The sequence below is a fragment of the Agelaius tricolor genome, unplaced genomic scaffold (assembly GCF_023055355.1).
Source record: "Agelaius tricolor isolate 1412-34295 unplaced genomic scaffold, bAgeTri1.0.p SCAF_12, whole genome shotgun sequence".
In the NCBI taxonomy this organism is placed as follows: domain Eukaryota; kingdom Metazoa; phylum Chordata; class Aves; order Passeriformes; family Icteridae; genus Agelaius; species Agelaius tricolor.
Window position 1 is genome coordinate 13654349 of NW_027269272.1, and position 25982 is coordinate 13680330.

Below are 25982 nucleotides of genomic sequence, written 5' to 3' on the forward strand. Positions count from 1 at the left end.
CAACTGCATTTTATCAGAACACTCCAAGCATGCAGCAGGTTAATATCAGTTTTCAGCAACTTCAGATAATATTTCTAAGATGCTAATGTTAGGCAGTTTCACATGACCAAACAGCTTCTGATATGAACTGAGCTCTGGTCTTTTAAGATAATGTGGTTATATAGGCCCCAATTTATGGGGACTACTGTCCCCCCTTTATAAAATACTGTTAAACTTAATGGGAGCCTGTGCAAACAAACCTAAATGCAGAGCCTGTTTCATGGCAAGAAAGATAGACTGATTGAAAGGTCAACTTTTCTAAGAAATTTGGGTTGGGATCTTGGTGCTCCCACCTGATGTGGGACAAGCTGCCCCCTCATACAGCTTCTCCATTTACCTCATAACCTTTGCAAGAATCAGCTACTCACTGAGTGTCCTGATACTATTCACTTCTCTAAAATGATTTAGTTCTTAGTCCAATCTATGCCATATTTTAAAGATATGTGGTTTGATTTCAGCTATTTGACTCCTGCTGAAAAAGCCCCAAAAGAATAACCTCTTTTTTTTGTGTCCCAGTTCCCCTCACTGCTGACCCTTGTGACAGTTTTGCTGTTGACTTCATAGAGAGCAGAAGTAGGCCCCAAAAATGTATAATCCTCCAATGTCATCCAAGCTCTATCACTGCAATTTGAATTCAGGACCACTTCAATACAGTGACTTGTTGTTCTCAAATGTCTGGATGGCATACAAATATAGATAAAAGTAGTTACTAATTATCACATCTATTCTCAAGGCATGCATGGAGGGAGGCAATAAAGAGGAGGGGAAGTTTGTGGGTTACTCCCACACATAAATCCTCTATGTGTCAATGGGTGAATAGACACTACTTTAGCCTATTGTGCAAAGCTGTTTTATAACAACAAAAAGCTGAAACAGAGAAGAAACTATATTAGAAAGGCAAATATCAAAATACATCACTACTAAAATGCCTACAGGTAATCAAGCGATTCAGTTCTGTAGTACATCCAGAAACAGGAGTCAAGATTTTTGTACTCAAACCTTAATATGGCATATGTGGAAAAAAAAATCCCATTGAAATAAATAGACCTATTCATTTCAGAGACAGTGAAAAAGAGAAGAACTTTCTTTGTCTCACCACTTTAGAGCCCCTTGATAGCATTTTCCTTTTTTATTGTCTTTTAGATATAGATGCCCCTCTGCTTAAGTATCACCAAAGCTACTAGTAACAAATACCTAAATATATAACAGATGCATAAGTGCATCTTGGGATAAATACATTATGGACAATTAACTGTCATCATACCCCTCAATTACATTTTCACCCGCTCCTGTAGTGTACACCTGTGGCTTGTTAGTACTGCAATAAGTGTTGGAAAGCAACTCTAAGGTTCAAAGGTAGCGCCGCTAAAATCTGTTTTCCTCTTTTTTCCTAAATGTGTATTATATAAATGTGAAAACAGAGAAACAAACACAAGAAAAAAGAACAGTGCCTTTTCGTTTACTGGCTGACACTGTTGATTGAGTGAAAATTTTTCACTTTCCTGTTACATCACACAGGAAAGACCATTTGCATGGAATATTGGGCCTGATTCTGAATTCAGAGTAATGTAGAAATCTATTAATCTCTGTAGTAATCTCTGAATAATGCAGAAATTAACCCAGAGAAACAGCAATCAAAATTCACTTTAGCACCATTTGCAACATTATTTTAAATGCCACTTTCTCTCCTGTGAGAGAATAATATAAGGACCACAAGCACAATTTCAGAATATTTTGTAATGCACATTGTTTTTAGTAAAATGCAAAAGAACTTGTTAGAAGCATAGCTAAAACTGATACATAGCTAGGTTACATTATAATCAAGTCTGCAAGTCTGAAAAATGGATATTTGTGTAAGTTTAAGTAGCTATTGGATATCCTTACTATAACCATACTTAGATTCATAATGGCTCCTGGAAATATTATTTATTATTAAACATGAAGTGGCATAATTCAGTAAGCTTTGTATATGACATTAATGGATTGCCTGTAAAGAAAATTATTAAACAAAGATATACTGTAAAAATAATCTTATAACTGTACCTGAAGGCAAATCCAGCACAGAACTACCTCTCTCAGTGCATATCCCAATGTCATTTACACATTTCTGTGGCTTCCATATTTGTTTATGTATTAAATAGTCAGTGATAGAAACTTTTAATCTGATCCTGTACTTTTCCAACCTTACTTATCTTTGGACTACTACTTGGTTAGGGAGGCAGCATGGAAAACCAGAGGCTTTCCTGTGCTCCAGGATGAACATGATGGGGTGATATTTGAAAAGGTGGCAGTGGCTGCTCCACTGATCTCCATGCATTGCCTGGTCAACTTGCAAGGATCCCCCCCAAAATCTCACATGCTGGAGTGCAGGTGGCCCACTGCAGGATCAGACTGGCTGAAGCACCCAGCTGGGACAGGCTGGGACACCTGTCCAGGTGTTGCAGGCCCCACCTGCCACACACTGCTGCATCCCTTCTGGATGATGGATCCAGCAAGTCCCAGCCATGGTCCCCTGAGCTAAGCTACTCCCACAGACTTACCCATGGACCAGGAGAAGGAAATACCATAATCCTTTGTTGTTCATGGCTTTCTGTGTAGACAGGACGTAACTGGTCATACCTCTGGTGCTGATCCAAGAAAAAAAACCAGGCTGTTAGGACTTGCCAGCTACACTGTCACTGCTTTTCATCTGCCTTTAGTACAGATAAGTTAATCAGCTGAGAAAAGCTAATCTTCCCCATTGACTCAGGTACAGTGAGATGTTTACCTACTCACCAATAAATTTCAGCAGTGGTTCTTAATAATTTGCTTTTTCCTTTTGGCAATAAAAAGTATTTTTTTTCAAGTCTTCACATAACTTTTTCTCAGATCATATATATATGTAAAAGTCAATAACTTTTTCTGTATAATGAACAGTCATGCCAGATGACACCTCTACAGCTTTTTGGCAGCTTCCTTTTATTATATTGTTTTTTCTTTGCTTGTCTTTTAAAAATTCTGTGAAGGTGAGCTGAAGGACAGGACACCCAGGTACTCACAGACCTGGAGCTGCATTTTATTCTACATCCCTTGTGACTTACCTGAGAGACACTGAGAGGCTGGAAGTTGGTTCTCAGAATTAATGAAGAATATTGCAGATGCTTATTTATAGGCAAGAATCAAACACACCTAGTTTGACCAACAGTGAGTCAGGGATTATCTAACAGCAACATTTCAATGTGTTCAAGCAGCCCTCTGAAGAACTGGGTTCCTTCACTAAATGACAACAGTGACTGGCCAGTCAGCATAAGCTGTGATGAGTTATATCATCTTACTTTGCTAAACCCATGGTCTCAAAAGAGTTTAATCACAGTTGGATGACACAAAGCCAATGCTTCGCAATGACTGTCAGCTAACTTGCCTTTTGCAACCACATATGAACAAAATATCATTGAGTGGACCCTAGAACGAGCAAGAGAAGAGACATAAACTAAAATATTTGAAAACTGTTAGCATTAGCTATGGGGAAAATACTTAGCAGAAACAGGAGAGGAAATACTTGTTAAACTGAGAAAAACCTTTCTGATACATGCTATGTGCAAATCCTCTGATGTTTGGGTGCTTCATTGCATGTCTGGAAAAATCTAGAGACAATTAAACAGCAGAAATATGCACTAAAAAGAGCTATCCTGCATGATTCAGGAACTGGACAACATGATCTAATAGGACACTCACTTCTAGCAATTTTTTCCTTGGAAGTGTTATTACTTTTGCTAAAAAGCTGGCACCATTAAAAACAATAATAAAAGCCTGTCTTTCCTGTGTCATGTTTTTTTTTTTTTAATACTATTTTTATAATTAGGAATCAAAAAGCATCCTTAGGATTTTAACTTCCTGAATGATGATAGGAAACACCCTAATTTCTATTGTCTAAGAATTTTCATTGACTAGCCAGGGAAAAATTAGTATCAGTAGCATTTACATTGTTCTATAAATGGCCTGAACAAAATCTCATAACAAATCTGCAGTGTAGTCGGAACTCATCTGTTCTTTGCACTTCCTACTTTGCAGATGAGACAGTCTCAAAAGACTGGGTAGGCTGAAGACTGGTTGGACAACTCTATAAGTGAAGTCTCAAGACTCTTGTCATTCTAGCTGTCTAAATTACTTAAACAGGACTCAGAGGGATTTAAAGGGGAGAAACGACATGACAAACAATTATATTCTAACACACTATTTATAACAATGCCCTTTCAGATTATTGTTCCACTCAGACTGACACATTACTGTAATCCCAGGGATGAATCAAGGGACTTAGAGTTAGATCGTGCACAGCTTGTAGGCATAAAAAAAATACGAATACAGAACTGACATTCAGGAAATATAGAGCGACTCAAGGATAAATTCTGCTGGGATGAGCTTAATTTATCAATGTCAATAACAACGGTGAACACATCGCAAGAATACATGCATATTAATTGAAAATAACTCAGATTAAATCACTGCAGTTTGACATTTTGAGATAGGCACTTTATCTTTTCAAGAAAGAGAGCACTATAAAATCTTTAATCTGAAAACACATCTTAATTGCATGTTATCACCTCCTAATTGCTTCTATATTATATTAAACATTTTGCTAATTACTAGCCTGATCATGGTGTAAATAGCTTGAGGCTAGAGCTCATAACCAGCTGAAGACAACTGGGCACAATGAGGGCCACAAAGAAGTTTATCACTTCGGTGTATTATCGCGGACTTCCATCATTATCAGTGTCTATCACTCTTTATCTCTGCTTCCCCTGTGAGATAAAGAAGAGAGACAATAATGTAGATCAGAGGTTGGGTTGCATTTCAGTTAATCCATCTATTTCTAGCTCTAGATTTCTAATATTCCCTGGGGACAAAAGTTGTCTGCCTACTGCTGTCACTAATCTAGTGCTGGAGGACTGAGGCCAGAATGCTATTTGCTCTGCCCCGAGCCCGGGTAATGGAGGTGCCCCGGGACAGCTGGAAGTGCACACCGCACCCCAAACCAAAGGACGTGGATGAAATGCACTGCTGTGAGCAATCTACCCACTTAGCTTCAGACACTGGGTAACACACAGATGATACATGGGGAGACTCTGAGGCAGCAGCTTGTGAATTCATCAGGAAAGAAAATTATTTGTGTATAGGCAATGAAAATGCTCATACAGAACTGCCAGGTGACCCAGAAATGCAGGCAGCCACTGGGGCAGCAACTCATCATTTAGGTACAGCACTTGTTTAAACAATTATTGCTATATTAAATGAGCTGACCAAAAGAATTGTTGGGAGTTTTTTTGAAAGAAAAAAACTGTCCAACATCACATTCAAGAATTAAGAGGCTTTTGGGGTTCCAAACTGCAAGGAAATACACATCTTTATAAAAAATTACTTGCACTTCTCAAAGAAACCAACCTTAAGTTGGAATAAATCTTCACAATGGCAAGCAGCTTTTCTCACTGTTCCCTTGGCAGAACATAATTCTAGCCAGTTCAAAGAGAATGTCATGATGTGCAGCCTATGAATTTTGATCTCTGTGTTCAAAATTAAATTTTGACTACATCTACTTCGTCAGGGCCTGCTGTAAGATGTCAGAGGCCCAAGTTAATCTCTGTTAATAAAAGCTTACTTTTTCGTCTTGGCTACAACAAAGAATTTATGCCTTGAGTTTCATTTGCTAGATGGATAAACCCCACAACTTTCACTGAGTAGAAAGGTAACAAGTCAGGCAGGAAGAAAGCAGACTGTAAATGAGGGAATATGAAATATGGATGAATTTAGGCCTGAGATATGAGGAGCAAAAGAAAAACATTCTCAGCTCCAAACTGTTTTTTATTGGATGACCATATTTAATGAAATTGTACATAATTAGTTAATCAGAAAGTAATGCTTTAATCTGTGGAAATTTTCTACCCTCCCCACAGAAATGGAAGCTTCATTGATGGATAAGTGACACTTTCTCCAGTGAGACAAGAGGTGCTGTCTCTGCTTCACCCTTTACCTTCAAAGTTCCCCCGCTCACAACTCCTGGACTCAGCTGTGGGGATTTTTTCTCCCCACTCCAAGGATGATATCACTCTCTCTTTACATAGGTTTCTATTTGTCAGAAGCAACATAAAACATGAGATGTGGACGGTGTCCCTGACCCTGGCTAAGGGGTTGGAACTAGACGATGTTTAAGATTCTTTCTAACCTAAACCATATTATGATTCTATGAAATAGGAAGTGCTACCAGCAGCCCTTTGCACTACCTGCGTTCCCCTCCCAGGTGCTGCCCACCTCCCAGGGTCTGTCCCTCTCCTCCCCTGTGCCCCCTGCATCCCCTTGGCTGTCCCATTCTGCACCACTCTCCTGTGGCAGCACGATGGATTGCTTCAGTCACTTGAGCTTCAGCGTGACATTGACAGGGATCCAGGGCTCTGAAAGACTTTATGTCAAAGCTTGAGAAACTGGGCTCCTTGTTAAAAAAAAAAGAAGAATGAAATACAGCACAGCTATCCTGAAGGAAGCAATGATGCACAGCTGTTTTATTGCCTGGTACAGGTAAGACATTTTAGGGAATATATTCTGTCTTTTAATAAGCCCACAGCAGAAGGCCCTGGATTTATCTCAGCTGCCAGGATCCTCTCACTCTTTCAGGTTCCCATTATCTTCCTCTATTTCCATCTTTCTTTGTTTCTAGGCTGTGTCTATTTAAAGTGCCTCAGCCTTTCTCTTCAGCTCCTAAGCAGTTTTTATAGGTGCCTGTGCTCTCCCCAAGAATTCCTTAATTTGCCATCTCCACTTCGTTTTATGGCTACAGGAAAGCCATGCTGGATTCTTGTCTTTCTTTGCATCTCAAGTGAGGAGAGGGAGGCATTTCCCAGTAGGATAAATATTCTGCCATGACAGCTTGGTGCAAGGCTGGGCCCCCTATGTGGTGGTAAGTGGTTCAAGAGTATCTTGTACACAGGGATGCACACAGCTCAAAGGAAAGTCTGTACCACACAACACACAACTCTTCCAAGGGCTCATTTCTGCAGCTGTATTTTAAGCCCATGCTACAGATGAATTTTATGATATTTGCTTGTTTGTGTTTTCTCCTCTGTGTTAGCGTATATTATCTCCACAGACACTAATTCTTGATATAAATGATGCTAAGCAGTAAAGTATGGTCCATTAACTTGATTTTTAAAAGTATCTAAAATTTACGCAGTGATTTAAATAATAATATAAATTATATTAAGTATGTGTAGCAGCAGAGGGTACGGCCTCCTAAACAGAATGAATTTCTCCTTGGAGAGCACTGATTAGTTCATTTTTCCTAATGAATCTTTTGTTATAGTCAGAAGTTCCTTTTTTTCCCCCTCACTGTCTCACTTATGAAGCATGCATATGTATATATGTATGTTCCATTTATATATTTGATAGCTAGATTAAGTAGTATCCTACTTCACCTCCAGAAAGGGCACAGCACTTCTCAAGGAGGCAGCTGCATTTCTTTGGTGAGGGAAACTGAGGCCAAGGCATCTCACCCACAGGTCCTTGACCTCTTCAATCCATGGGCCAGCCATAGATTGCTGGCCTTCAGAGCATGAAATTCATGGATAAAATCCACTCTGCAGGAAAGTGGTTGAATATTGCTGCTTCTCTCCACAAAATTTATCATTGAGGCCAATTAGAAAGTGTTACCTGTTAAGACTGATGGAGTTGTTGTGATTGCTTCTGCCCTGTCAAAAAAGTGCAGCAGATGGTTTTGCACTGCCTCCTCCAGCGCCCAGCAATGCCCCCCTGCTCCAGCTCTCCCCTCACTCTGCGTATTCACACTGCTCTTCCCCAGGGCAGGGTGAAGAAGAGAGAAGTCCCCCCATTCCCTCAGAAGTGCTCTACGTGCTCCTGGAAGACAGGCTGCCATCTGGCCTAATGAGCTTTGGAACAAACTGCTTTTAAGACAACTTTCCTTTACCTGTGGCGATGCTCCTTTGGTGGCTGTTTACCAGCACCCCGGTCATTTAGGCTGTAGTTTAAGATGCATCACAGTTGTTGGTTTTTTCCCCTAGAAATATCCGTGTAGGTAGTGCTTTCCAATAAGTGGACATTAATTCATGCTGAATTACAGTGGGATTCCCAAGAAACTACATATGAATACTGAAAGAAATCATTATGATTAATGATATAATTTATATGTGCATGTTGATGAAAGAATCATAATCTAGAGTAAATTAGTAGAGATTTATGTACTAATAATTTTGTTGTGCTCTAAGGTCCAGATGAAAACCAACTAAATGATGTTGTATTGACAGAAGTTCATATTAGCATATCTTAAAGGGATAGCATAACAGTATCAAAGAAACAATTTCTAATGCATATTAACTCCATTTCACTTCCCCTCCCCCCTCAATCTATATTTATGGCATTGATAGGAATAAGGCTTCATCTCTTTCATCTTCACCTATGTGCCAAAGAGTCAATGTGGATGACATGACTGAAAATATTTAAACAGAAATAATGGACTTTTAAGAGAGAAAAGTAAATGAACGGACCTGATCCATCCATGCGCTCTTGCAGTGCATGAAGGCCATGTGGCTGCATTCAGGGAAGAGGAATTCCATGCCTTCCAGGACAGCTGGTGCAGCTCTCCCCAGGGCCCCTGGTGCCCCAGGTGAGCAGCACCCCACACACCCCCGGGCACCCCATGTGCTGCAGACTTGGCACCTCCCCATGCACGGCACAGCACAGCCGTCATTATCCCAAATGCTGCCTTTATTGCTCACTGCACACAATGCAGCCATGGCACTGGGGAGAACAGAGGCCATGGAGAGAATTCATATTTGGTTTCCACGCAGGAAAACACCGGGAGAAGCATCTGTTTTATTGGCAATATTTTTTCAAGTGCTTATTGCATAAGCTGGAGCGCACCTGAAGCTCAGGGTAGCGTGGGCCTTTTCAAAACCCTGTGTGGCAGAGGCCATGCACCAATGTCACAGAGTCACCTTGTGGGGTTTGAAATGTCAGCTGATGGTAAACATGTAAAGTAAAGGGCATTACTTGATAATCTCAAGAGGTGGCTGTGAATTGTTGTACATTAATCACTACAGCAAATGTTTATAAAATGCATCTCTGAATAATTACTAACTGATCTTGCCTCTGAAATTCTTACGGAAAATAAGAAGTAGAATGTGGGTGAAATTTTCCATTCTAATTTATTTTTAAAAACAAAGGATAAATCGCTGATCTAGCAAAATCAGTAATATTTTTTTTCTAGGGTGCTCTTAGTACATAATACTAATTTTCAAAACAATTTTTTAAAGAACTGGTAAAATCTAGTCAAAATAGTTGTCCTCCCCAAGCGGTTTAGAGCTTAAACTGTTTGGAATTTCCAAGAAGAAAACATCCCCTGAGCTATGTATGTAAGACTGTAGTGATGTGATCTAACAGCAGCACCACTACTGTATAATAGCAATTTAAACAAGATCCAGAAAATTCCCTCCTGTACCTTCCCTTTTAAGTTAGATATTTTAACTTTTTTCTGCCGGGGACATACTTTTTTTGTAGCACAAAACCGAATACCAGAGACAATGATTAAATTTTATATAATCTTGGATATATTTGTTTGTAACAAAGCCTTTTGGAGGAAGCAATTCTCCTCTACAGGACACCAATGTCAATTTACAAAGGAGAAACTACTAACAACCATATTTATAATAAAAACCAGACTGTGTCTTTGCATTTTACCTAGCTATGGAACCTGTAGCCACCACTAGACACCATGCACAATATCTAATTTTCAAAATCCTCATTTAAACCTTAATTCAAGGGAAAGACCTCTTGATCTTACAAAAGGCATTATTGCCGGAGATTAAACTTCTTGATGCTATGTATTGTTCTAGCTGTAGTCAAGAGGGAATATTAATTGAGATGTTCCATGGATTACAGTGTGTATTCCACAGTGGTTCACATGTTTCCTGGTGGTCCTTCCAACAGGAATAGCACAAATGAGGGGAATAAGACAGATCATTTTGAACTTTAGTTGTTAAGCCATTGTTCTGTTGTGCACAAAAGGTAATGCTTGGTTGATTTGCTTTATTTCTGAGCTGTTCTGATTTTTTCCCTGTGCACCTAATCTCTGCCACTTCCTCTGTGAGTCATCAGCAGCTGGACCCAGTGAAACCGCAGGAACTAGCTCCTGGTAAAGAGCTCTAATGGTGCTATTACTCAAGTTCAATTCTCTTTAAGCCTGGTAAAGAAGCATCATGAGTCATATGGTACAGACAAGAGTTCTTTTGCATTTGCTTCTTTAGGAAAATCAAAACCCATGCCTTGCTTTTTGAGAGTGATTACAATGGGTGTCTCTTATACCTATGTCACTCTGCCTGTCCTTTGCAGGAAGGATGGAGTGTCATTTTCTTTTCAAGTCCTCATTATTTCTTCTTGCACTTAGCAGTTGCACTGCCTAAAATTTAAAAGCAAGATCTTAAAAATAAAACAAAACAAAAATTCCCCACTGTTTAGCTCTGTCCTTTCTGCTCATTTTCACTGCACAGAAGTGCAATGTGGTTCACACCTCCAATTCAGCTGATTTGATTAGTTGTTGCTGCCATACACCTGCTGCTGTCACTGCAGTAGTCTGTATTTGTGGCAAACATTCCTGCTGTCTGACAGAACAGGTGGATATTGTATAGGAGATTGAAAAGAATGGATGAATGGTAATTATTCTGCATCCCTGCTTACACAAACTCAGCAAAAGTTGGGTCTATGAAATGAGTCTCATGATTTGCCTTCAGTAAATAGAGTGGTCAGGTATCTCATTTTAAACTAAAGCAAAATTTTTAACGGTTGAATAAAATAACCTCCTCAGATGAACTTTACAGTGAGATGGCTGGAAAGATTTTTTAACCTTCGTTCATTTCTGATACTCAGGCATTTCTATACAAGACAATTTGAAGACTTCAGAGAGCTCTGGGGGATCTCTTTGACTCTTGGTAGGAGTTCCTTTCCTCTCCTTCAATTAAAACAAGTCATTCTTAACATTTAAAAATGGTCCTTATTAAAAGAATGTCTCAGTTATTATCCTCTCAGACTAGCGTTCTGCCCTCTGATGAAGGCTTGCATGCTGGTTGAAGGAGGTTTACTTGAATTGTAATGCAATGCTGCTCAGGGATGGAGGGTCTGTGACTGTAACACTGGGCAGCAGGAAAAGAAATGGAGTTTATTGTTCCACTTCTTGAATGGACTGAACTATATCTATGGCAGACAACAAAGATCCTCTTGCAAAGTGGACAGGCACCTCTGAGCATACAAAGGTCGCTGAATTATTCTTAAAACATGAAACAGGGAAGACCCTAAAATCCCACATGCTTTCCAAGGCAAAACTATTTCAGTGAAAAACCAAGGGACAGTGCAAGTAGCATTTAATGGGTAGGGAGAAACGGAGAAAGCAAATACAGAAAATATGAAACCTCCCAAAGAGAGGTAAAATGACACTGTAGTCCCTAAATCGGATTGCTTATTAGCACAGTTGCATTTTAATGGATTAAGAGCTTCAACACAGCACTCCCAAGCTGCAATCCACATACCACAAGTGATATGCAAGGGTCTGCTCCCTGACATGTGAGCCTGTGCAGAGCTGCAGGCTGAGGCTGCTGTCACCACGGCTCTGGTGGCAGCACTTGGCAAGAACAAGTTTGAAAATTGTAGTCCTGGGGACTAAACAGTATTCCTTTTCATTCAAGATAATTTTTAGGCAAATAGTGTGCCTCATTTAAAGCACACATTATTCCTCCAGTTTGAACTAAACCAAATATTTTGATGTTTTCATACAATAAATGTCATCTAAATACCAATTTGGCAGCAGCACCAAGATTTAAAATTGTTTACTTCTGCCTATTTCTCCATCTAGCTATTAAATTTGTAGCAGATTGTAAATCATGGTTCTGTAGAAAAAAAATCCAACAAATATTTGAAGACAATATTATGTACATTTTTAATGTGCACTTTTTTCAAATATGCACATCTGAACTGCTGGGTGGTGGAAGAAGGTATTTTTCTAAAGGCAGGGAAAAAACACAATGAGATAAAATTTTAGACAGACTGTGATTCAACATTTTGAAAGTTTCCACAAACTTTTATGGCATCCACTTCAGATTAATATTTCATTAAAATACTTTCATGTGCTATCTTTAGAATGATTAATTTGATACTTTACTTCAGGTTTTACCTTTTATCTATACAGCCCACATTAGTGTTTTGGAATCATGCTACCGATGATTTTTCAGCTCTCAGGTACATAAGAGGATAGGATGGAACCAAAGAGCTTTCAATTTTCATCCAGTTCTAGCAGATGTATTTGATTTATAGTAGAAGCTGGTTTCACATTCTTAAAAATGTTGTAAACAATTTGCAGCTGCTTGATTTTTTGATGCCATCATAAATATTCATGATCATTTTCAAAGATCTACAAAGATAAGGTGACCTTAGACAAAAAAAATCAGACTTGGGTGGTACAGAGTGTTAAGTCATTACTTTTTCACCTTTCTAAGAAGTACAGAGACAGCTGCAAAGCCTGCACTCGACATCACAGGCATGGCTTCTGGAAAATGTTTTTCAATGTATTTTAAGCAGAACTGATGAAAAGCCACTGCACTAAAGCTGTGCTAGCAGAGAGTCTGATAACACAGTTTGGCATAAATATAGTGGTCTGGCAAGAAGTCACTGGATGAGTAATCAATAACTTTGAATGTGACTTTTAATCACCTAAGTAAACATTTTTCAGCACATGTCATAGCACAGTTCTCTGGCCATGAGGATGGAAGGGAAAGGGAATGACTGCAGGAAAATGTATGGAAGTATGAAAAAAAATAAGAAGCAAAGCTGTTAGAAAACCTAATCTGTTTGAAAACCTATTAATTGTTCAGCAAATAAAAATGACACTAAAAAATAGAAAAAAAACATTATATTGTGTGATATTTTATTACATGATAGGATACTGTATTATCATAACTGACTAACATTTTGCTCACCCCTCAGCAAAGTTCTGTTTTGTCCCTGGAGATTTTCTTCTTCAGGATTTTCACACACTATCTAAAACAGGTGTGCTTGTGTTTCAGGTGAAATTTTTCTATTTTTTTAAGACTAAAAGTAGAGTGTATATGAAGACAGTAATTGCATCAGTGCCACAAGCCAGTCAGATAAGCCATGGTTGGGAAGGTAGGGGGTCCTGACTAAAATGAGATGTAAAAAAAAAAAAAACTTGAGTAGGTGAAATAATTCCACTCAGGAAGATGCAGGACTTTAAAGGGGGTTGATCTTCAGTGGCATAAATTGCTTAAAGTGATGCTGAATTACAACAGTTTGCCTTAAACACTTGGGTCATCTGATATGTAATTTAAACATGGCCCATGTGACTCAGATTTCTAATGATACAGCTCAGCAAGAAATGACTAAAAATGACACATCAATGGCAAAACCCCAAGATTCGTCCCAAAATTCATAGCACACATTTCCTACTAACACACTGCATCCACAACACACCTTTTTCCTGGAGTATCCACAAAATTTAAATAAATTACAGGTAATATTTTCTTAAGTACACATATGATTTAGATCCATGCCCCATTTTTTAAATTGAAGAAAAATGTTTTAAGTGATTTCAAAGGGACTGAGGTGATGAAACACTATAAAAAGAATCCTACCAGGCTCCTCTTACATTCAGTATCTGACCATAAATGCTTAGATGTCCCTTTGAAGGTCAGTGAGATCTAATGTACTAAGCATCCAAGCTGCTTTCAGAACTGTGAATTAGTCCCCTAACATAAGTAATTTTGAAAATAGAATCTAGCAAAATTCTGTGGACATGTTTGGTTTAGTAAGAGTATCTGAAAGACTCACCTGTAAGTCTCAACAGCTTTAGGAACCCTTGAAAAAATCCCATGTTCTTAATGTATGAACATCAGATGTAAACTGAGTCCAGACCTATAAACAGAAAGAACAATGTAAGTTATCTGGGTTTTAATGCTTATTGCTAAATGAGCATCCAGTCTGAAAGAAAAGGTAAGAAAATCCAAATAATTTCAGAATAATTCCCATACTCAGAGATGTCAATGTCAAATGGCTGGCTCAGAACTGAGCAGCACAGTGAAAACTGCACCACAACCAACTCCACAAACTTTGCCACTGCCCCTTTCAGGTTTCAGAAAACTTGTATTGAGACTAATGCCAAAACTTTCATACCAAAAAAGAGATGAAGGATAATCTTTTAAGAAGAACTAAAACAAGGTTATATTTTGATGTATTTCTATTTTTTTTCTGATATGAAGACTTTTAAGACAAGACAATGACATATGTGTTACACATCCAACTGATTAAGCATCTTTATGGGATGTGAAAAGTCACCCAACGTGAAAAGTCTAATAATTTATTTTTTCTCTCTGTGACTTTAATGCAATTTTTGTTATACCTATAAGGTCTGGAGAACTGCTGCAATAAATTAAAGAAACATATTTTCCAAGTAAATTTTTTGACTGTGCATATGGGAATTTTTCATGATAGTGAACAATATCTAGACAACAGAATGATCCAAAGGAAGTATTCATTATTGGTAGAAAATTAAAGGAGAGTCTCTGCTTGATTTTTCCATGCAAATATTAGGTCAGCCTTATTCATCTGAGGATGCTCTGGATGGATGGATGTATTATTTGTTAATGCTTCCTCTACTAAGCAGCATGGGGCACTTGGGTAGATATGTGGTCACTAGGAAACCATGCCCAGGTACCTACATAATTTTTCCCCTTAAGAATCCAAACCATATGTCTATGAAAACTACTTTTGGAGCACAGAAAAGGATTTTATTTTAAAATTAAAAAAGAAATTCAAACCTGATTCACAGCAAGTCACATCCTTTCTACTTTTCACAGACATGACATGTCATTAGGAAGTGGTGCTACTCTTGGTTACATTGGCATGTCATGTTACAGTTCATTAGAAAACATGATGTGCTGACATAACTGTGCAAGACCCTTATCCAAATGACAAATTAAACCCTGGCAGTTAAGAAAGAGGCACATTTAGATCTTAGCACAAATATTCTGTATATATCATAATCTGCACAAGCAAAGTGTAAAAGATTGGAAAAAAACAGAAAGGAAATAGTGCAATTATGAAGTTAAATCATGCTTTATTCAGCATTTAACCAAATTCACATTTCAGTCTGTCCTTATGTACACACATAATACTGAACACAGTCCTTAATTGATCATGTATGCAAAACAAACCTCAAAAATATATAAATAATTATTTTTAAATACTAGAAGAAAACAGAATCACTTTTTATTACCTCCATAGCTGTTACAGTTGATCTTTATATTTCATTCTTTCTCAACTTTTGGTGTGCATTAACATCTGGGACTCATCACGCTGTCCAGCATTTCAACAGAGATGATGTCATTGGTGCCAAATACTTTGACAAACATGGCTACTGCATAAATCTGAAGAACAGAGAAACCAGACAAATTATGTTTATGATTAGAGGCAAAATGAGTTGTTTGTACCATGAGTTTAAGTATGTCAAACACAGACTTGCTTCCCAGAAGGAAGACATTGACTGAAAATTGTAAAAGCAAGCAATTCTTTTTTCTTCTCTCTTTGAGAGTCTCGAGGAGCTTTTGATCTTCCAGTGTCCGTTACAACCTTGGGAAGGTTAAATTAACCCTTTGAACAAACATTCCTACCAGCATCCAATTCACACAAAGTAACTTAATCACTAGCTAAATTGAATTCAAACTGCTCTAGAGAACATGAACTGACATAACTCAGCTCTGATGACAAGGAAATGAAAAGGGCTGACTTTGCTGCTGAGATGCACTGAGGGGCCCAAACCCTTGTTTCCAGCTTTGGAGACATCAGGCACTGTGATTTTGTTGCCCAGAGGTGCTGGTGCCAAAGCACAAGTTGTGTGCTGTGGTGCAGGGACCCTGGCTGAGACCCTCCCTTGCAGTGCTGCTTGGAGGGCAGCACAGGACAGGGGACAACTGTGGGCAAGTCTGTCCTTTCCCACCCCACCAAAGGAGCAGAGGTGACAACTGCAGAAAGTGCTTCAAGTGCAGTCACTTCTCCCTTCTTTGGAGGACAAATTTCTTTCTCAGGCTTTTCTTCCCATGCACCTATCTGAAACCCAGCAGACCTTTTTCAGAATTGTGTTAAAAGACATAATTCAAAAAGAAATTATTCAATTCAGTATTGACCACTCCCACCAAGAATTCATAAAAGCAGCACAGCTTTACCAGTCTGACAGGGTAGGGATGCAGGAGACTTCAAGGGCACAGGTTTATGAAGCAGAATAGCACAACAAGCTCTGCATTCCTCTGCTGCCAGCGTGTACCTACTGTTACAGGAGTTGTGATCAGTGGCTTCTCCAAAAAGAGTGTAAACAAAAGAGGATGATTAAAGGAGGCACAGAAGCACCAGTTCTTGTTATCAGGCCTAAACCTGGCACTTGCAGCATTTCCGAGGGGTGATAATTGCACGGGGAATTTCTGTGACATAGACACTAATTCACATTACAGCCAGCTTAATCATGTAACCTCCAAACAACTGCAAGCAATATGGGATGCATGTAGCAAGGTGTTTTTACTGCCCAAACAGACAGACAATGATTTTGGCTGAGACTTAGCAGTTTCTGAATAGAAAGTAAGACAGTCAAGAGAAAGATGTATTTCAGCTATCATACAAAAGGAAAGATGAGCCTCTACATTATATGGCAAATAACCAAAATAAGACAGCAAAGATTTCAGATAGGGATTTGAGTCTTTTAATCACACCGCTAATAGAATTCAAATAAAATTAAGTCACCCATCATTTATTATGCCAGACAGAGTGCAAGTTCAAATATTAAGTCGAAGAATTATTAACTCAGCTTTCAGCTGGCTCCAAAGGCTTTCATCTGCACTTGATATTGGTGAATACTTTCACACCAGCTACTATTACTTTCAGCCCTCGGGTATAACATCTTGCACACAGAAGTAGCAGGAACACATAGATATTTTTTCCCACACACAGGACTATTAGCCCTGATACAAGTACAATATCTCTTTATGCTTAACTGTGCCAGTATTTCCCTTTTGCTTTCTACCACATGCCTTTGTGTAAAATCTCTGTGATAAAATTAAAAGGAAAAGGAGCTTTATAAAATAGAATAATCCTGCTGGACATGCAATCAATTAACAGAAACATGGAGATGGATATTTTCTGAAAGCTCCTTACAGGGTCTAGACAAACACAGTGAGATAACAATGGAAAATTGTTTGGCTTACTAATTGTAACCAAATGTATGCCATTCTATCAAAACATTCTCAGGAGGATGTCAGAGACTTTTTAAAGTAAACATCTTGTGTCATCCTTTTACTGAAGTGGAACAAGGATCTCCAATAAAAATCCTACATATCAAGGACCCTCCAAAAGGTTTATATATATGTTACTGATCTTTGAAAATGCAGCTTGAGAGGTACATTAATAATTTCAACCAGCTGGGCAATAAACATTCCTGCCAAAAGAATTATGTAAAATTACATAAGCCCTTTTTAAAGAGAATAAAGTTTCAAGAAGACATAAAGTATAGATTTACTTCACTTTTTTACTTTTTTTTTTTTTTTTTTTTACAGCTGTGTTTTACAGAAAGCATTTTAGCATGTAAAATACTCCAAAGAGAAGTGAAAATTCAAACCTGTATGTAAAGCAGAATTTTAAAATGTTGGAAAAGTTTAGCAGTGAGAAACAAACAAGCCTCAACCAAATAAAAAAGCTTTTCACAGCTGAAGTAATAAATAAAGTAGCAATGAACAGCTAAAGGCAAATACTTTCATCAAGGCTTACTTTAACCTTTGAATTCAATACATATCCAAGGGGAACTACCATACAGTTAAAGCATTTGGTCATTCTTAAAGTGTGGATTACAGTGATGGACTCCTATGCTGAAAAATTAAGACCAATTAAAACCTCACATTTTTCAAAAGAACCCAAGAATTGTAGCAATGGATGTAATCCTGGAACTTACATTAGCAAAACATTCAAGCATATTTCTATCCAAGCTTCACAGGAGGACATGGTACTTAATCGAGCAAGCAAAAATTAAGAAAATCAAGGGGAAACAGAAGTATTTGAGAGATAATAAATAATTCAGTTTTTCAAGTTTGACCAGGATGACTAAAGATAGTTGATTTCACTCAACTAGGCAGCAAATTTTGCAGTCACAGAGAGTAAATATGTGACTAGAAAAGCATATGCTGCCATGGGGTCTTAGCAAGTGATAAACATAGAGATACAGGGAATTTCAGCCTTGTACAATGCTACAATAAGTCTTGGCTGGGATTTCTGAGAATTCCCAGTACAAATACAACTTAAAAAAAAGAGTGCTCCTTTACAACTTCATTTTCAGAATCAGGAAGGATCTCCCTCAAACAGATTTTTAACGGAAATTCTTCTAATGAACTTGCAAAATATTTTCCTTCTAATGTGCTCTAGAGAAACTGTGAGTTTCTCTAAAAAAGTTTAACGATCCTGGAATAAGTTATGAGAGATTTCTGGTTACCAACTAATATGCCATGGTCCTCTGGCAGCTCTGACATTGGAGAGCCCAGCCTGCAGAAAATATTCCTAAAGCTACTGGGGAAACTAAGCTATAAGAGGCTGAGATTGCAATTGGCTGGATTACCAGCCTCAGGAAAGCAAGGAATATTTGTTCTCCTCTTTGTTTTCTTTCCTTCTTCCAGGCAGTGAAGAGACTGTAAACTGAGAAGTAGACAAGTGTGAAAAAAGAACAGGGAACTTTCTTCTAGTCCTTTTATCCTTCAGTAATCTATCTATCTGCAAAATAGAGAAGAAAAATCAAAGCATAAAATTCAAGCAAAGAACAACTGGATGAGAGCAAAGGTCTCTCTGGCAGAGTCTTATTTCATGCAGCAGCCAGTGGCAAAGGCTTAAGGAAGAGGTGAGGAACCAGACTTGTCTGTTGAGATTCCTGTGCTTGGCTCTACTTTTCCCACAACCAGTTGCCAAAGCACTGTAATGCAGTTCAAATCATAAAAACTTTAGTCAGTATTTTTTTTAAAAATTCACTCTTTTATTATTACTTTTTTGAATCCAAATGCCTAGTGAGTTATTAGTCTTGATGAAGCATAGGCAGATGCAATTTCCACAGAAAACTGAGTAAAATGTAAAATGAGTAGCTCAAAACAAGTCACAAAAGCATAGTAAAGAGAAATAAAATAGTATTTAAGGGCATGACATTGCTAGAAAATAAGATCACACACAGCATTTTTTTTATTATTTCTTTATCATTTAATAAAAGAAAATTGGTAACAACTACAACTCAGCCCTAGAGTTTTTTGAGCTTCCCTGGAGCTATGGTATTAGTGATATAACTTTAAGAATGGAAAAATATGAACTGGATAGCTGAAATATCAGAGGGAAGAGAAGTTGCTTGATTTTTTTAAAATTGCTGCTAGCAGTACCCAGTAATAAATTTAATAACTGACTGCCTTTGGTTCCTCACAGACAATTTTTTCAGCATCTGCTGTTCACTATTACTTCTTATAGGCCTGGTGTTTCCTTTCACACTTTCCATCCACATCAGAGGTCCATAAGACCCGTTAGTTCAGAGGGACTGTGCAAACACTGATCTAAGTTCCAGCCTAAGTGATTTTACAAACTAAGTGTCTGAGTGTCTTTCAGGTTTTTAACTGACAGCAAAATTCTAGAGAAAATGTCAACAGAACACATAAAATTATTGAAGTTTCTGAAACAAAAAAAAACTGCCCTCCAACATTGTGAAATGACAGGTTATGTCTGGTATATTTAAAGAATGAATTTGAAGCAGTTTTTCAGTCTTTTTTAGTGGATTTTTTTTTTTTTACATGACAAAACTGTTTACAAACATAAAATTCATGTACAGTTTTGTAGAAAATCAAAGTCCTTTTCTATAATATACATAACCAGGTAGAATCACTAGAATTGTCTGCAGAAAAAAAGTGTTTATGGGCACAGAGATGCATAGATGGATGTACACTTGTACATTTCCCTTTCCTACTGGCTCCTAACTTTGCCTGCCACAGAGGAATCACTGCAACAATTCTGCTATCAGACAGGACTTGATCACCAAGCTAGGGCAGCATTTAAAGCCCCTTGATTTTAAATTCCTACAGTTTGAGCACATATGTCAACTTTAGCTTGAAAAATGAGTTACTGGTTACCAGAACATTGTTGTGTCAGTTGGCTAAACTTTGCAAGACATGGAGTAGTTATATTAAAAAAAAATGTATTTCAGTTAGAAAGGGGGATCCTAATAATAAACAACATATAGATTTGTATAAAAATATAACTACTCTATAGATTTAAAAGGAATCCAGAATGTGCAAAAAAACCCAAACCCACATATGAGTACACAGAGATAGTGAGACACAACCATGCTAAAATTAAGACTCACAGATACTGACAACCAATGCCTAATTTGATAAACTTTCAAGAGAGATTCAAGATCACTTTCTACAAAATCTGAAATAAATCCATTTTGTGACGTTGCTCTGGGTTGCTCCATGACAAAGAGAATTCATGGCCAAAATATCATTAAAAGCAGAAAGCAATGTTATCTAAGTGGCATGGCTGGGAAATTCAGAATGCTCTTTTACCACAACTTGTTACATAAAACCATTCAAGTCACTGTTTGGAAGTTCAAGCCTTTGGTGCCATACTCAAGCTGCTCTTTGGACAAGCTAAAACTTCACAACTACCATATGATGAAATTAAATATTTTGCAAGGCGAGCTAATAAGTTAAGAAGAAACTGTATTTGCATGACACACCAATAGAAATGCCAGTCAGAAAAGCTGTTTTTTTCCCTAGGTGAGATTCTTCCATGCTTCCCTGTGACCATCCTGACCATTACAGAATTTCTCAGGCAGATAGCAAGCAATATGAAATTATTCATTAAGACAAACTACTACAGTCTTCTGCCTAAATTCATGCAAATTTAACTCCTTACTACATAAATTATTCCACTACTTTCATTGCAATTGATTAGAGTCAGTTATCAGCCAGTGTGAGTGACAGTGGCAGAAGAAGGCCCAATGCAGCTGACAGGAGAGAGGTTTTCAATAGTGGCCCTAAACATACTTTTTTCTTCTCTACCAAAGTTTGGCAGCAACCTTTCAGTGTATTTCATTGAGACATTTTACATGAATGATATACAGAATTTTCTGCCTCACAGTCTGCAATCTCCTCCACTAGATTTTGGATGGAATTGACAGAATAATTGATGAAAGTTTTCCAGTTGCAGTTTATGCCCTTAAAACACCCTGTTGTAATGAAACAATCTAGGGGTTCATTTTTAGTTTTATATGGATGACAAAATACATTTTAACTTCAGCAGTTCAGGCTATGCTTTCAAAATTTAAAGATTAGGATTCAGATATCATAATTTTCTGTCTTTTCTATCCTCTCTCACTCCTCCACTGCATCCTCTATGTTTTGCCATCCTTCTCAAAAGAGATTTTCTTTTTTCATTTGTTACATTTCCTTCATGTGCAACCCTTCATTCAGCCTGAAGTTCAGAAGAAAGTCCTCTCTTCATACTGAAATTAAAATGTAATTGAATAATTTAAGTAAAATGAAAAGGCCCTAACAATGTTTTCAAATGTTTCTTTCTTTGTTAAGGAGAAAAGATAATGATAAGAATTCTACCCAGAAAGTGCATTCTGCTGCTGTTGTGATCATCTCCATCCTCTCTCTGATTTGTCAGGCTGTGTGTGTGAGCAGCTACTATGATAGCCTTTTTCTGCCTGTTGTGTTTTGGAACAGGTGAAATATTTCAGCTCCACTGTATGGCCAGATTGGAGTCACCTGCCAAGACATGAAGAAATGGCACAGCTCAGGGGTGGCTTTCTCCAGGCATGTCATGGGGTACCCGGTGCAGTTCCAAGTGGACACCCTCTCCTAATATACCAGTGTTACATATGGGATATTCTGGATCTATTTTGCAGAGACTTCAGAAATGGCAAAGAGAAATTGTTTCAGCAGGAGATAATAGGCTTTATGACTTTTCCCAAATTATTCCCTTTTTAGTAGCCATCATCTTGTCGGGTGACATCTGGAATGATTAGAAGACGATATTTCAGAGTGACAACTGGGCTGTCATTCACACTGTCAGTCAGCAAACACCCAGGTTGCCCAGGGTTACAAAGCTGGTTTATGCCTTTGTCCTGCAGTATTTAGTGCTGCTGATTCTTTACCTTGATTCCAGCTGAAGCGGGTCTGACAGGCAGCGCCAGAGGCAGGCAGAGCACTCATGTCGAGGGTGGGAGTCCCGTGGTGCCTTTGTGTGAGAGGGATTTAGAGCTTTGGTGGCAGCCCATCAGGCAGGAGACAACCCCAGAGCATTAGGGTGGGTCTAGCAAGTTCATCTGCTTTCAAAAAAGAGAAGGGCAATGTTTATCTCTGCCCTAGGAACACATTTAATTATTTTAGCCCTGTGTACCTGAATGGGAGCTTTCTTACACAGCACAGCTGTCTGCAGAATTATTATCTTAAAACAGACCCTGCAAACAAACCAGCCCAAAGCAGCCTTGTGCTCCAAGGATGAGCAGCACCTCTGCATTCCTCAGCAGGTAGAGAGCATCCTCACCAAATTGGCATCAAGAATAAATGTGCTCCATAGAGACAATTTCACATTGCTCAGCCATTCCTTGATAGACAGTCCAAATGTCATTTCACTCACTCACTCACTGTCTGTGCTCATCTCTGATGAAAATAAAGACCTGAGACTTGAAATTTTTCAGTCTGGGAACCCAACTCTGGGTATCAAAATCCTGGTTTTCAAAGGGAAAAATCATCTGCAGTTGTCAGAAAACTCAAAGCAGTGTTGTGAGCATGTACCAGCTCTGATACTCAAGCCCTAGGACAGACCAATAGGGAACCCAAGGAGCAGAGCACCAAAGACAGCCTGTCTGCAACTTCTCCCCATTTCCCTTTGCCTCAATGCATTCTTTTAATATAAAACTAACTAACATTTCTTACAGACATAACGAGCAAATGGATTACTCAAAAAACCTAATAATTTTAAACTAATAAACTAGCTGACAAATTGAGATAAGGAATGCCTAATATCCAGGGTGTTTTCAGTGAGCAGGTAAGGACTCACTGCTGCTGTGGTTTCAGATGTGTAATAGTAAAAGCCATCCTACTGCAGTGTTTCACAGACCAGTTTAAAACTCATAACATGTGTCTGTGACATTTGCCTTCTGCAAACAGGCTTGCAGCCTTGCTGTCAGAAAACACAGGATGAAAGACTGTGCTCAAAGCAAATTTGCTTAAAAAATCAGTAAAAATGCCTTAAAACACTGGGACAAGTTGCATAGCCTGAAGGCAAGGAACTCCTTCAGTAATGTTTCTAGCTAATGCTTCTGAAGCATGCAAAAATGTAATACAATTTTGTTTAAAAGCTGTAAAAAAAAGATGATTATTTTTGTGTGCATTGGAGACAGTAACACGTCTACTCAGGGCTGCATTCTGCCTCCTGTGTACCTCATTCTTGGTGCTCTACCAGAAGATGCTTGCCAATTACAGCAACAGAGAAGCTGAAACTAGAATTCAAGAAGCCTGTAGAGATGTGTGGACATGGTATTAAAACAAAAGGAGAAAAAAAGCTGTTTGAAGCAGGCTTAGGTAGCTTTGCCCTCGAGCTCAAGCCAACAACTTTCTATAGAGCAACAGGAAAGCAAATAAATCACTATAATTTATTTATACTAACTTTTAAAATAGTTAATTCTGATTCTTTTTGAGTACCATCTCACAAAACTGGTTGTTAAATATAAATTAAAAGTATTTGAGAGGTAATATTTGCAAAGCACTTTTGCATCCGCAGATGAATGCTGCTGTATAATATGAACATTGACATATTTGACAAGGCAACAGAGTTAAGTGTGATACAGAGTCAGACAAAAGATTTTTTTTCTTGTCTGAAAAGCCCTTGTTTTGTTGCTAATATTAGAGCTACAGCGGCCTATTTGACAAAAAGCACCTCCTAATTTGAGAGCTGTAGCTCTTAAGCTCCATAGTAGCAGCTATTTACCTGGTTGGCTCACTCTTCACAAAATGTGCCCATTAAGCTCAGGGGATAAAGCAAAAAAAAAAGCCAACCACTCTACTGAGCATGACTGAACAAACAACTGTGCTGGTATGTGTTTGATAAGAGACAGCAGAGGAAAAGGAGATAAACCTTGGGGTGCAAGACAGGAGTTACATATTCTATTTAGAGCAAAAGGGAAGGCTATTATTGACTTTACTGGGAATAACTCATGGTAGCACAAATTCTGGTTGCTGGTGTTGGGAGGATTTTCCCTGAGGGAAGGTTTATGGTATATATACATACATACATATACAACACCAGTTTATGTCTAGGGAATTTATGCATGCAATCTCAACCAAGAGTAAATTTTAGCCCTTTTTTTCTTCACTGATGTTTTACAAGCATTTTCCCAGCTTGGCAGGGCTAAATTAAATTGGGCAACGTTCTGTGTGTGTTTGATGTCTGCTAAATGAAGTGAGGGTCCAATTCGTCATATTTACTCAAGCTCACTCAACTCTACTAAAAATTAAAATGTTCCAGTTAATTTAACGAGATAATTCAGCTCTCTGAAATCTTTCTTGCTCAACATTTGTTGCCATTTAGAAGTTGAGGGTATGTGCTGCCATGTAATTCTTTGGACAGATCTGAGGACTTAGTAATAAACAGTAGGCTTTTAAGACACTGGACTGACTTTGTATTTAATCTCAAGCAAGTTCCTGAACTGCCAGTGGAGAGGGGAAGTCTAGTATCAGACCCTTTAGGTTCATTATATAGAGAAAAGGGATCACACGGAAAAAGCCATGGAATGTTTAGGCAAAAATCAGGCTGACTTAGGTAGCTGTTGGAAGATGAAAATTAAAAAACTGCCATGTTGAGTAACTTGGATAAAAAATATAGAGTAGGCAAGGGCTGTAAGAACCAAAATAATCAAGTATCCACTCATGCTTGGTACTTGGAAACAACAGCTCTGCCTTGAGGTGAATACAATTCTTGATCTTGCAACTCTCAATTTTACGTCAATACAGACAATGGAGCCAAAACATCATGCAGTATTTGTGGTACATATGTGATAAAGTCCACTGAAATTATTACTCTGTGAAACAAACCAAGACTGAGAATTTACAATTCCCCATACCCATAGCACTGAGATCTACTCACAGGAACTTGCAATATTGTCTCTCTGCAAACTGGCAGCACTTGAACATTCCTCATGGACGAGGGGAAACCCAGAGAGGTCAGCCTCCTGATAGTGCTGGGTGTCTAAAGCTAAGCAGAACCATTCCAAGCAGAACCATTCAGATGCCTTCAAACACCCTGCCTTCAGTCCTTCAGCTTCCTATGAGACTGTGGAGGAGACAGAGGCACTTAGGTAAGAATCCATTAGGCATCTCAGCAGCTTGGCAATGTTCAGTACACTTTGAAGAATACACAGGTAGGTGAAATGTAAAAAGCCAGTACACAAATGCAGAGCAATTTAAGCATATTGGTGCTGGGGATTTGAACAAAATTACAGCGATGTGCTACTCTTGCTGCAGAATCAAAAGCAATGCAGAGCACACCTGGTTTCATTAGACAAACCATGAGCAGCCAAAGATGACTATCATTCACCCCTGGAGAGATGTAAGTCAGATGGGTGAAGAGCGACCATGATAATAAATCTATTTTAATGTGCAAATATATGGGGTTTTTTCAGGCTTTTTGTTTTCTTCTAGTGATTCTTAAACAGTTTTCATTTTCTATTCAGAAAGACAAATGACATAAGCATTATCAGTGATAGTACTGAATTGCAGTGAAAAAAACAGCAAGTACATTTGAAAAAATTAAAATATCACTAAATTACTTTATCAATAATA

The 25982-nt window shown here is 38.3% G+C and overlaps 1 long non-coding RNA gene across 1 annotated transcript in view; it reads right to left on the minus strand.

The window, feature by feature from the left end:
- LOC139594949 (uncharacterized) overlaps window positions 1–25454 on the minus strand; it is a 130118-nt gene extending 104664 nt beyond the window's left edge. The window contains exons 1-6 of the long non-coding RNA XR_011680797.1: window positions 25288–25454; window positions 22295–22465; window positions 15353–15503; window positions 13909–13992; window positions 7988–8169; window positions 2580–4817 (exon numbers count right to left, since the gene is read on the minus strand). This is a non-coding gene — a long non-coding RNA (uncharacterized lncRNA). The remainder of the gene's footprint in view (window positions 1–2579; window positions 4818–7987; window positions 8170–13908; window positions 13993–15352; window positions 15504–22294; window positions 22466–25287) is intronic.
- Between the last annotated feature and the right edge of the window lie 528 nt (window positions 25455–25982).